The 14,299-nt window shown below is 44.3% G+C and overlaps 1 pseudogene; it reads left to right on the top strand.

Annotated features, from left to right (window-relative positions):
* The first annotated feature begins 421 nt into the window (after positions 1 to 421).
* On the top strand, positions 422 to 539 carry LOC124546173 (annotated as a pseudogene).
* The last annotated feature ends 13,760 nt before the right edge of the window (positions 540 to 14,299 follow it).

Below are 14,299 nucleotides of genomic sequence, written 5' to 3'. Positions count from 1 at the left end.
GTACCGCTTGGATTTTCCTTCTGTGCTATGGACATCCGAATGCGTCCTGGGCAGTCGACCTCTCACTGCTGCGAACGAGTTAGTTTCATATCTCGCTGAACAGAAAAGTTTCGAGTATTTATGGTTCAAGACATGTGCCTCATTGCATGCCACCATTTGACATATGACGATTGCTATGATCAGGTGATATGTGATGCGCAAGGGCGTGAATGGGTGCGTCGCAGACGACCGACCTTCGGATGTAAAACCCAATAACTCGAGGACAAAATGAAACATCTCAATTTTAAATAAATTTGAGATATATTATCTACATTTCAATTCCTGCAACTTATCAGCTAAAATCAACTATACACAAAGTTTACGCAGTGCATTTTTACCTCTGCAAAATCTTTAAAATTTTGCGTAATGCTTTACTTAATTTAGCAACGGCCTTGCCGCAGTGGATACGCCGGTTCCCGTTAGATCACCGAAGTTAAGCGCTGTTGGGCGTGGCCGGCTCTTGGATGGGTGACCATTCGGGCCGCCACGCGCTGTTGCCATTTTTCGGGGTGCACTCAACCCCGTGATGCCAACTGAGGAGCTTCTCGAGCGAACAGTAGCGGCTCCGGTCAAAGAAAACCGTCATAACGACCGGGAGAGTGGTGTACTGACCACACGCCCCTCCTATCCGCATCCTCAGCTGACGATGACACGGCGGTCGGATCGTGCCGATGGGTCACTTGTGGCTTGACGACGGAGAGCTTTTACTTAATTTGATGCAGTAGCCGGCCGGGGTGGCCGAGCGGTTCTAGGCGCTACAGCCCGGTGCCTCACGACCACTATGGTCGCAGGTTCGAATCCTGCCTCGGGCATGGATGTGTGTGGTGTCCTTAGGTTAGTTAGGTTTAAGTAGTTCTAAGTTCTAGGGGACTGATGACCTCAGAAGTTGAGTCCCATAGTGCTCAGAGCCATTTTTTTTTATGCAGTACAGTATATATGTCCTATAACGAAAATGAATTCATTGTCAAGCGAATATATCAGACTGTAAGGTGTGCAAAAATCAAACTTCTTTTACGAAATAGTTTTCTTAAAAACGGATGATAAGTATTTCATAGCAGCTGGCAAGATATCATGGACAGAACTGGTCCCATCGCGTCTGACCGTCCGTCGGATATACACTGATCAGAGCCGGTATGTCCCCCTTTGGCACGAATAACAGCAGCGACAAGTCGTGGTATGGAAGCAATGAGGCGCTGGTAGGTCGCTGGAGGGATCTGGCACAACACCTGTACACACAAGTCAACTGATTCACGTAAAATGAAGGGAGCGTGGCGACGACTTCCGACGCCACGTTCAATCACATCCCAGATGTTGAAAGGGTACAGTACCGCCCGACATTGAAAATAGGTACAACATACTTCATTATTCTTGTCTGAACAACATATTTTTTGTAATAATAACTCAATTTCAATTAATACAGCGAAGCCGGATACCAGTGTGGGAAAGAATGACAATTTATTTATTTAACTGATCACATGTGCTCTCCCACAAAATAAATCCCTACATCCAGTTTGGTGAGATCTGTGAAATGATGGTCGTCTGCTAACTGCAGATAGTGAATGTGAGTATATGATCATCTTTGAGACGATCCTTTGGCCACCTTTGGTGGAACCAAAGAGATGAAACTTACCGGAGCTTTGAGCGCCTGAAATAGGTGCGAGATGACCCGAAGAACGGCCATGTTTCAGCACTCTGCCGCTGGATCTTGTGCTGTTAAGACCTGTCTTAGTTGTGCTCCGTAAAGACAAAAGAGTGGAGACATGGTATGCATGTGGAATATTTAAGAGTAGTTTGAAATAATAATTTCTCTTTTTTAGGAACTTTTGTGGGGAGAACTAAATGTCAGGCAGGTAATATTAATGGGATCGTAGTAATCTTCGGAAGTGACCAACGGTCACAATGAAACCACGTGTAGCAATAAGTTGAAATACTTCCGTGTGCTTAAGTTAAGCTGAATTACTAGCGTGTGTACAATAAGTTGAAATATTTAAGAAATAGCGTGTGTAACATAAGTTGAAATATTTAAGAAATGGCGTGTGCAGGACTTGAAATTAGAGACGAGTACTTCCACGTGGTGAGTACCGTGTGAGTCTCAAACTGTGTATGAGACAAAAGATAAAGAGAAGTACTCGTCCATGGTATCAGTTGAGGACTCGCGTGTGTGATGAATACGTTCTTAATATTACTTTGTGTGATATGATTCCGTGTGACGCTAGATTCGAACTCTGAGAGAGAAGCAAGGTGAGTCGGCCGTCTATCCAGCAACGCCACTTGGCTTGCATTGCACAGGAAGACGTGCATATATCTCCAGAGTTCATAGTAGGAAAGTAGAATTACAAAGTAGGGCGGTGTCGTGTGAAACTGGGATAAATACTAATTGAAGTGGGAAAGCTGAAAGTGATAATGTTGTGACTATTCATTGTATTGTATTCCATGTCGTAGTGTGGTGTATGTCATGTAACTTGGGTATGTGTGGTTTGCATGGGAGAGTAGAAAGGTAGTTTCAGAGGTAGTGGGTTATGCGTGTTCCTTTTGTACTGCTCGGTCTGGAGGAAAGTTTCGTGATGATGATTGTGAGAGTCGAAGTGTGAGAAATAATAAAAGATCCACCATCCTATCCAGAAAGTGCACTGTAGCGTTAAATAATTACGAGACCATAAGTTAGGGAATCACCAATGTTAAGCCATGCCCACTGGGCGGAATTTCTCATGTGTTATTGTTGTAGGTTATAGAATTTGTGTGTTTAGGTTATAGAATTTATCGGAATAAATAAGATAGTGAAAAGAAAAAGATTGGTGGCCTTTTCCTTGGAATTGTATGTTGTCGTGATATCCAGAATTTATAATGTGTGCGCCACTCATATTCAGTGCGATGGCCACGTGTTGATAAAAGCCGTTAAATAAAAAGGAAAGAAAATGTGGTATTGCCAGTGCGTAGTGAACAGTCAGAGTTCTGTAAATTAGTGATAGTCAGATGCGTGTTTCCGTTGCGTATTATTCATACAGGAGGTTGATTAGTGACTTAATTGTGAGTACGAGAGCTCATGTTACTCGATAAATAAGAATGAATCCACTCGCTTGGCAGACCACTCATTTGCAGGCCTGACTGCTTGATGCCACAGTATGAGCAAGGCACGTGGGTGCCTCTCAATGTGTTCGATCAGGTTCAGATCTGGAGAGTTGGGGCACCTGCACATAAATTATAACTCGCTACTGTGTTCCACGAACCACTCCGTGACACTGCTGGCCTTGTGACATGGCGCATTATCTTGCTGAAAAATGCTACTGCTGTCCGGAAACATGATCGTCATGAAGAGATGTACGCAGTCTGCAAACAGTGAACGGTACTCCTTGACCATCACAGTGCCTTGCACGAGCTCCACTGGAGCCAAGGCTGCCCACTCGAATGTTCTCCAGAAGATAATGGAGCCACCGCCAGCTTGTCTACGTCACGCAGTATAGGTGTCAAAGGAACGTTACCCCGGATTCGCACCCTCCCATCGGCATAATGAAGAAGGTATTAGCATTCACCAGACCAAGCAACGGTCTCCAACTGTGTCAACGTCCATTGCCGATGGTCACGTGCCCATTTCAGATCGTAGTTTCCGATGTCGTGGTGTTAACATTGGCACGTACATCGGTCGTCGGCTGCGGAGGCCCAACGTTAGGAGAATTCAGTGCACTGTGTGTTCAGGCACAATTTGCCCAGCATTGAAGTCTAATGTTAGTTTCGCCACGTGTTGAAGACACTCACCACAGCACTCCTCGAACACCGAAAAAGTAGTGCAGTTTCCGAAATGCTCGTGGCGAGCCCCCAGGCAGCACCCCCTGTAAAAGAAAGCCTGTCCACGTAGTGCGTGACGTCACAAGATGGCTACACATCTAGTCTCTTCTTCAACAGTTTCATGGAACAGTGCTTGTGAACAGTCGTGCGGCGAGTTTCGTGTCAGTTTACTATTATAGTGAATAGTGTTCCTGCATTAGTGTACGTGATTTGGTTGTTTAGTTTCTGTGCACTAAACTGGTGATCTGTTTTTCTTGTCTGCGAAAATTTCATTGCCTGCAAAATGCCGTTTCGTTGCTCTGTGCGGAATTGTAGAGGAAATTACGACGGTGGACCAAAAGTAACTGTGTTTAAATTTCCAGAGGATGAAGAAACGTAGAAGAAATGGTTGTCAAGTATCCGCAGAGATAACTTTACTCCTTCTTCAAGTTCAAGAGTGAGTATTTGTTTTGTTTATTTTTTAAAAAGAGGCAATAACAGTGAACAATGTCCGTAAAATGTTAACCGCCAGTGTGCTACTTTGTAAAATGCCGTCGACACTATTAGACCTGCGTCATAAAGATGCAATATTTAACTAAAAAAAATACCTAATAGAAAGTCCGCAAGAGCATACAAGAATCTTTCGCAGGTAGGTTTCAATAAAAAAATTTGTCATTAAAAGTCGTCTTCCACAGCAACTACAAAACGGAAGAATGGTGAATGGTGGTCAGCCATAAAAGATAAATATATACTGTTGCAGACGTTTAGGTAGGCCTTTTCGAGATTTACAATTTATACTACAGCACTTACAGTTTAGGAATGGTATTGGAAAAGACCACACTGGCGGCAAACACTTTCACTTTGTATAGCTGACGATCTTCGAACGGCTAACCAGACTGTCACCAAACAAGTCGCGACAATCCGCATTAAATCAAATTTAAAATAAAATAAACTACAATGAAATGTGTCCATTCATTTGGGAGTTTTGATGCCTGAGATAGTGAAAGTTATTACAACCACTTTTTACGTCGGGGCTAAAAGGTATGCAGAAATAAGTTACAGACAAAAGAACTGGGTCATTTTAGAAAGGAAATCTTGTAATTCATGAGAGAGGTATAGCAGATTTCTTTACGAATTTTCGTCGTCCAGATCCCTTTACAGTCTACTGCTGTGGCCAAACGGACTGCGAGCACCGGCACCAGACTCTGTGCGTGACGTCACTGAGCGGGCGCGCAGGCTTGCCTCTATAGGGAGTGCTGCCCCAGGCCATCACAATCTCCCCCCGCCAAACTCAGATAGATCGCCGGCGTGCCCCATTCTACACGCTTGACAACACCCACACTTGTACTATATGCACCGCCCATGTGTCTGACTAGCAGTCATCCCTCGCCAGGTGACGCTGCTATTGCCTGGACGGGTTTATATCGACAATAGGTCGATGGTCATAACGATCTGGCTGATCAGTGTAAAATGGAATAACTCCAGAATGAAATGCGATATCCTTCTACTCTCAATTCTAAATGAAATTTCGATATCTTATGTACATTTCATTGAGTCTAATGTTGTTGTTGTTGTTGTGGTCTTCAGTCCTGAGACTGGTTTGATGCAGCTCTCCATGTTACTCTATCCTGTGCAAGCTTCTTCATCTCCCAGTACCTACTGCAACATACATCCTTCTGAATCTGCTTACTGTATTCATCTCTTGGTCTCCCTCTACGATTTTTACCCTCCACGCTGCCCTCCATTGCTAAATTTGTGATCCCTTGATGCCTCAAAACATGTCCTACCAACCGATCCCTTCTTCTGGTCAAGTTGTGCCACAAACTTCTCTTCTCCCCAATCCTATTCAATACCTCCTCATTAGTTATGTGATCTACCCACCTTATCTTCAGTATTCTTCTGTAGCACCACATTTCCAAAGGTTCTATTCTCTTCTTGTCCATACTAGTTATCGTCCATGTTTCACTTCCATACATGGCTACACTCCATACAAATACTTTCAGAAACGACTTCCTGACACTTAAATCTACACTCGATGTTAACAAATTTCTCTTCTTCAGAAACGATTTCCTTGCCATTGCCAGTCTACATTTTATATCTTCTCCACTTCGACAATCATCAGTTATTTTGCTCCCCAAATAGCAAAACTCCTTTACTACTTTAAGTGTCTCATTTCCTAATCTAATCCCCTCAGCATAACCCGATTTAATTTGACTACATTCCATTATCCTCGTTTTGCTATTGTTGATGTTCATCTTATATCCTCCTTTCAAGACACTGTCCATTCCGTTCAACTGCTCCTCCAAGTCCTTTGCTGTCTCTGACAGAATTACAATGTCATCGGCGAACTCAAAGTTTTTACTTCTTCTCCATGAATTTTAATACCTACTCCGAATTTTTCTTTTGTTTCCTTTACTGCTTGCTCAATATACAGATTGAATAACATCGGGGAGAGGCTACAATCCTGTCTCACTCCTTTCCCAACCACTGCTTCCCTTTCATGCCCCTCGACTCTTATAACTGCCATCTGGTTTCTGTACAAATTGTAAATAGCCTTTTGCTCCCTGTATTTTACCCCTGCCACCTTCAGAATTTGAAAGAGAGTATTCCAGTTAACGTTGTCAAAAGCTTTCTCTAAGTCTACAAATGCTAGAAACGTAGGTTTGCCTTTTCTTAATCTTTCTTCTAAGATAAGTCGTAAGGTTAGTATTGCCTCACGTGTTCCAACATTTCTACGGAATCCAAACTGATCTTGCCCGAGGTCCGCTTCTACCAGTTTTTCCATTCGTCTGTAAAGAATTCGCGTTAGTATTTTGCAGCTGTCACTTATTAAACTGATAGTTCGGTAATTTTCGCATCTGTCAACACCTGCTTTCTTTGGGATTGGTATTATTATATTCTTCTTGAAGTCTGAGGGTATTTCGCCTGTCTCATACATCTTGCTCACCAGATGGTAGAGTTTGGTCATGACTGGCCCTCCCAAGGCCATCAGTAGTTCTAAGGGAATGTTGTCTACTCCCGGGGCCTTGTTTCGACTCAGGTCTTTCAGTGCTCTGTCAAACTCTTCACGCAGTATCTTATCTCCCATTTCATCTTCATCTACATCCTCTTCCATTTCCATAATATTGTCCTCAAGTACATCGCCCTTGTATAAACCCTCTATATACTCCTTCCACCTTTCTGCCTTCCCTTCTTTGCTTAGAACTGGGTTGCCATCTAAGCTCTTGATATTCATACAAGTGGTTCTCTTCTCTCCAAAGGTCTCTTTAATTTTCCTGTAGCCAGTATCTATCTTACCCCTAGTGAGACAAGCCTCTACATCCTTACATTTGACCTCTAGCCATGTCTGCTTAGCCATTTTGCACTTCCTGTCGATTTCATTTTTGAGACGTTTGTATTCCATTTTGCCTGCTTCACTTACTACATTTTTGTATTTTCTCCTTTTATCAATTAAATTCAGTATCTCTTCTGTTACCCAAGGATTCCTACTAGCCCTCGTCTTTTTACCTACTTTATCCTCTGCTGCCTTCACTACTTCATCCTTCAGAGCTACCCATTCTTCTTCTATTGTATTTCTTTCCCCCATTCCTGTCAATTGTTCCCTTATGCTCTCCCTGAAACTCTCTACAACCTCTCATTCTTTCAGTTTATCCAGGTCCCATCTCCTTAAATTCCCACCTTTTTGCAGTTTCTTCAGTTTCAATCTGCAGTTCATAACCAGTAGATTGTGGTCAGAATCCACATCTGCCCCTGGAAACGTCTTACAATTTAAAACCTGGTTCCTAAATCTCTGTCTTACCATTATATAATCTATCTGATACCTTTTAGTATCTCCAGGATTCGTCCAGGTATACAACCTTCTTTCATGATTCTTGAACCAAGTGTTAGCTATGATTAAGTTATGCTCTGTGCAAAATTCTACAAGGCGGCTTCCTCTTTCATTTCTTCCCCCCAATCCATATTCACCTACTATGTTTCCTTCTCTCCCTTTTCCTACTGACGAATTCCAGTCACCCATGACTATTAAATTTTCGTCTCCCTTCACTACCTGATAATTTCTTTTATCTCGTCATACATTTCACCAATTTCTTCATCATCTGCAGAGTCTAATGTATGAGCTAAAATCAACCATATGCAAAATTCACGCAGTGTGTTTTTACCTCTGCGAACTCTTTAAAATTTTGTGCAATGTTTTTACTTAATTTGGTGCAGCGCAATAAGAATCACGCGTAAAGAAAACAAATTTAGTTCTTTATCAAGTGAAAATATCAGATTGTAATATGTGCAAAAATTAAATTTTTCGCCTAATAGTTTTTCGAAACATTGGATGATTAGTATTTCATATTGGTTGGAACGCCCCCTCTTAGCACAGGCGCCAGCATTTGGCGAGCAGTACAGCCCTAGCAAACGCAACCTCAGCATGCAACGCAGAGAGCTCAGATGTAGCAGAGAAACTCCTGTGAAACATCCACTGTACCAACAGAGTGTCACGCATCATAACATGGTTCAACCTGCCCACGGCCTCACACATAAGGCAGATTAGGGATTATACGAGGGTTGGAACTTAAATAGTGTCAACTAATTATTCACAACTAATAAAAAAGAGTTACGTGTTTGCACCTGTTACTGTCCTTCAAAGTAGTCACCAGCGTTGTGTAGAACCCGCTGCCAGCGATGTGGAAGGCGTAGTATACCGTCAGCAAAGGCTGTTCTGTTGATGATGCAAATGGAGCGGTCTACAACCTGTCGAATTTCTGGAACAGTTTTGAAGCGGTACTCCTTCACCATCACGGAGCCTTGCACGAGCTCCACTGGAGCCAAGGCTGTCCATCCCTCATCTTCGGAATCGATGTGGCCGAGCGGTTCTAGGCGCTTCAGTCTGGAACCGCGCGGCCGCTACGGTCGCAGGTTCGAATCCTGCCTCGGACATGGATGTTTGTGATGTCAAATGGTTCAAATGGCTCTGAGCACTATGAGACTTAACATCCATGGTCATCAGTCCCCTAGAACTTAGAGCTACTTAAACCTAACTAACCTAAGGACATCACACACATCCATGCCCGAGGCAGGATTCGAACCTGCGACCGTAGCAGTCGCGCGGTTCCGGACTGCGCGCCTAGAACCGCTAGACCACCGCGGCCGGCGTTTGTGATGTCCTTAGGTTAGTTAGGTTTAAGTAGTTCTAAGTTCTAGGGGACTGATGACATCAGATGTTAAGTACCGTAGTGCTCGGAGCCATTTGAACCATATCTGGAATCAAATCAAAGTGACAAGGACTTAAGTCCGGGGAGTATGGTGGATGGTACAGTATTTCCCAGTCCCATCGACCGAACAGAGCAGTCACAGCTTGCGCAGTATGCGCCCGTGCATTGTCGTGCAAAATGATGGATAGGTTGGCAGAAAGGGTCGCCGCTTCTTTCGCAAAGCTTGTCGCAGGTGATGCTCCAAAAACGAACAGTAACACTGTGCATTGACGGTATGCCGTGGAGGAACGTAATGCGTTGCATAACACCATCACAGTCGTACACGAGAATCACCATAACTTTAGACCGCTCCATTCGCACTATCAACACAACAGGCTCTTCTAACGGTATACTACGCCTTCCACATCGCTGGCAACGGGTTCCACACAACGCTGATGACCCCTTTGAAGGACAGTAACAGGTGCAAACATGCAACTCTTTTGTATCGGTTGTGAATAAATAGTTGCCACTATTTAAGTTCCAACACTCGTACGAGTGTGCAGGATTTCGTGGACGTTGTCAATGTAAATACTTTGACATAGACGGAAAGTGGTTCATCACGAAGCTCAAGTCCTATATTTGTGAAGGTGTGGCTGTTAATGTTCGTGAGGTAGTGTTCTAACCACTGAGCGATCCAAGAACGACTAAAAACTCGCCCTCACAGATTTACTTCTGACAGTGTCTTCTGTCCTACTTTGTACGCTTCACATATCGGTCCAGTCATAATAATGTTACCACCGCCTATGTTCCACGTCAACGTGCAGTAACCACTCACGCAGCAGCATTAGCAGTGGAGGGTGCATAAAGAGTGTCGAGGATACGATGAAAACAGTGCAGTCGGTGTCATAATGAGGAAGCGGAGCGATTTGTCTGACGCCTAAAAGGGCGTGATGGTTTGCTTTCGGTTCAAGGGCGGAAGCATTTCCGAAACCGCTGTTCGCTTGCTGCCGTGGTGAAATGGCGCTGTCCTAAACTGGCGCCGATGTAACAATAGTGCAAAGTCTTGATCATTGGCTTTCGGGCCAACGGCCAAACACGAAGCATCTGACGACCAAAAGAGGGTGATCATTGCCTTTCGGGCCAGGGTGGAAGCATTTACGGAGCGGCTAAGTTTGTAAACTGTTCGCATGGCATCGTGATTAAAGTATACCGTACATGGCAAAATGGCGCTATGCAAAAACGGCGCCAAGGCAACTGTAATGCAAAAAAAAAATGGTGAAAATGGCTCTGAGCACTATGGGACTTAACTTCTGAGGTCATCAGTCCCCTAGAACCTAAATAACCTAAATAACCGAAGGACATCACACACATCCATGCCCGAGGCACGATTCGAACCTGCGACCGTAGCGGTCGCGCGGTTCCAGACTGTAGTGCCTAGAACCGCTCGGCCACCCCGGCCGGCAACTGTGATGCACCACGGGCCATAAATGACAGGGGTGAACGACGGCTGCGGGCATGTGTACGGGTCAGCACACATGCAACTGCTGAGCAACTGACCACCGAAATGAACCAAGGAGCTACCAACAGCGTCTCCTCAACGACCGTTCGGTGAACGTTGCAGCGTATGGACCTCCGCAGCGGACGCCTGGTTAGTGCATCCATGCTGACTGCAGTTCATGGGCAACGAGGGCTGGAATTTGCACGCCAGTAGCTGGACGTTCACTGAGTGGCAACTGGTGGCCATTTCAGACCAATCACGTTTTATCATTCACTGGACAGATGGGTATTGGTGCGCAAGACGTCAAATGACTGAAAGCGAGCAACATGCAACAATCGTCGGAAGCGTCCAGTCCGAAGGAGAGAACGTTATGGTCTGGGGAATGTTTTCGTCATTCTGGAAACCACTGTGGATCAAGTATGTACCTGTCCTTGGGGACCATGTCCACCCCTACATACAGTTCCTACATCTACATCTACATGACTACTCTGCAATTCACATTTATGTGCTTGGCAGAGGGTTCATCGAACCACAATCATACTATATCTCTACATTCCACTCCCGAACAGCGCGCGGGAAAACCGAACACCTAAACCTTTCTGTTCGAGCTCTGATTTCTCTTATTTTATTTTGATGATCATTCCTACCTATGTAGGTTGGGCTCAACAAAATATTTTCGCATTCGGAAGAGAAAGTTGGTGACTGTAATTTCGTAAATAGATCTCGCCGCGACGAAAAATGTCTTTGCTTTAATGACTTCCATCCCAACTCGCGTATCATATCTGCCACAATCTCTCCCCTATTACGTGATAATACAAAACGAGCTGCCCCTTTTTGCACCCTTTCGATGTCCTCCGTCAATCCCACCTGGTAAGGATCCCACACCGCGCAGCAATATTCTAACAGAGGACGAACGAGTGTAGCGTAAGCTGTCTCTTTAGTGAACTTGTTGCATCTTCTAAGAGTCCTGCCAATGAAACGCAACATTTGGCTCGCCTTCCCCACAATATTATCTATGCGGTCTTTCCAACTGAAGTTGTTCTTAATTTTAACACCCAGGTAGTTAGTTGAATCGACAGCCTTGAGAATTGTACTATTTATCGAGTAATCGAATTCCAACGGATTTCTTTTGTAACTCGTGTGGATCACCTCACACTTTTCGTTATTTAGCGTCAACTGCCACCTGCCACACCATACAGAAATCTTTTCTAAATCGCTTTGCAGCTGATACTGGTCTTCGGATGACCTTACTAGACGGTAAATTACGGCATCATCTGCGAACAACCTAAGAGAACTGCTCAGATTGTCACCCAGGTCATTTACATAGATCAGGAACAGCAGAGGTTCCAGGACGCTTCCCTGGGGAACACCTGATATCACTTCAGTTTTACTCGATGATTTGCCGTCTATTACTACGAACTGCGACCTTCCTGACAGGAAATCACGAGTCCAGTCGCACAACTGAGACGATACCCCATAGGCTCGCAGCTTGATTAGAAGTCGCTTGTGAGGAACGGTGTCAAAAGCTTTCCGGAAATTTAGAAATACGGAATCAACTTGAGATCCCCTGTCGATAGCGGCCATTACTTTGTGCACAAGAACGATGTTTTCTGAAACCATACTGATTACGTATCAATAGATCGTTCCCTTCGAGGTGATTCATAATGTTTGAATGCAGTATATGTTCCAAAACCCTACTGCAAACGGACGTCAATGATATAGGTCTATAGTTCGATGGATTACTCCTACTACCCTTCAAAACACTGGTGCGACCTGCGCAATTTTCCAGTCTGTAGGTACAGATCTATCGGTGAGCGAGCGGTTGTATATGATTGCTAAGTAGGGAGCTATTGTATCAGCGTAATCTGAAAGGAACCTAATCGGTATACAATCTGGACCTGAAGACTTGCCCGTATCAAGCGATTTGAGTTGCTTCGCAACCCCTAAGGTATCTACTTCTAAGAAACTCTTGCTAGCAGCTGTTCGAGTTTCAAATTCTGGAATATTCCATTCGTCTTCCCTGGTGAAGGAATTTCGGAAAACTGCGTTCAATAACTCCGCTTTAGCGGCACAGTCGTCGGTAACAGTACCATCGGCACTGCGCAGCGAAGGTATTGGCTGCGTCTTGCCGCTTGTGTACTTTTGTTTTTCCTCGGCACGATGGCACCTGCCAGCAGGATAAAGCAATGTGCCACGCAGCTCACAGTGTACGTGCTTTGTTCGAAGAGCACCAGGATGACTTTACAGTACTTTCCTGGCCACCGAACTCCCTGGATTGAAAGCCAATCGAGACGCTGTTGGATCACATAGATCGGGCTGTTCGCGCCATAGATCCTCAACCGAGAAACCTAGCGCAGCCGGCCACAGCGCTGAAGTCAGTACGGCTTCACATCCCTGTGGGCATCTTATAGAACATCAGTTATTCTCTTCCAGCACACCCGGGCTGCAAAAGGTGGTTATTTAGGCTTTTCGCATCTGACTGGACAGTGTATGTTACCCTGTAAATGTTGCAGGAGTAGTACTCCTGGAAGAAATTATGTTGCGGAGAATTGGCTTAGCCACAGGATTGCGGTTGTCTACAGAAGGAATTTACTCTCTGGTGTGGAATATAAGCTGATTTTCTAGCATATTTAACTGTGTGCCGGGCCGGAACTCGAAGGTGAGCCCTTTGCTTTTCAAGGGCAAGTCCTTACTAACTGAGCAATCAAAGCGTGACTCATTACCCGTTCACACAGCCTTATTTCCGCCAATATCTTCTCTCTTACCTCCCAAATTTCACAGGAATTTTCCTGCATGTTGCCAACATCTTCATCAGATAACAGCTTTTTTTTTCTTTTGGTCATCAGTCTTCTGACTAGTTTGATGCGGCCCGTCACGAATTCTTCACGTGTGCTAACCTCTTCATCTCACAGTAGCACTTAGAACATAGGTCCTCAATTATTTGCTGGATGTATTACAATCTCTGTCTTCCTCTACAGTTTTTGCCCTCTACAGCTCCCTCTAGTACCATAGTCATTCCCTGATCTCTTAACAGACGTCTCATCATCCTGTCTCTTCTCTTTATCACTGTTTTCCACATATTCCTTTTCTCTCCGACTCTACACAGAATGTCCTCATTCCTTACCTTACTAATTTTCAACATTCGTCTGTAGCACCACGTCTCAAATGCTTCGATTCTCTTCTGTTAAAGTCATTTTCTGATGTCTTTAACAGATGTCCTATCATCCTGTCCCTTCTCCTTGTCAGTGTTTTCCACAGATTCCTTTTCTCTCCGATTCTGCGCACAACCTCCTCATTCCTTACCTTATCAATCCACATAATTTTCAACATTCTTCTGTAGCCCCACATCTCAAATGCTTCGATTCTCTTCTGTTCCGGTTTTCTCACAGTCCGTGTTTCACTACCATACAATGCTATACTCCAGACGTACATTCTCAGAAATTTCTTCCTCAAATCAAGGCCGATATTTGATATTAGTAGACTTTTCTTGGCCAGGAATGCTCTTTTTGCCATTGCTAGTCTGCATTTGATTTCCTCCTTTCTCCGTCCGTCATTGGTTATTTTACTGCCTAGGTAGCAGAATTCCGTAACTTCATTGACTTCGTGACCATCAATCCTGATGTTAAGTTTCTCGGTGTTCTCATTTCTACTACTTCTCATTACCTTCGTCTTTCTCCAATTTACTCTCAAACCATACTGTGTACTCATTAGACTGTTCATTCCGTTCAGCAGATCATTTAATTCTTCTTCACTTTCACTCAGGATAGCAATGTCATCAGCGAATCGTATCATTGATATCCTTTCACCTTGTATTTTA

Source organism: Schistocerca americana, chromosome 8 (assembly GCF_021461395.2).
Source record: "Schistocerca americana isolate TAMUIC-IGC-003095 chromosome 8, iqSchAmer2.1, whole genome shotgun sequence".
In the NCBI taxonomy this organism is placed as follows: domain Eukaryota; kingdom Metazoa; phylum Arthropoda; class Insecta; order Orthoptera; family Acrididae; genus Schistocerca; species Schistocerca americana.
The sequence above is the reverse complement of the archived record's forward strand: the minus strand, read 5'-3'. Positions and strand labels throughout refer to the sequence as shown.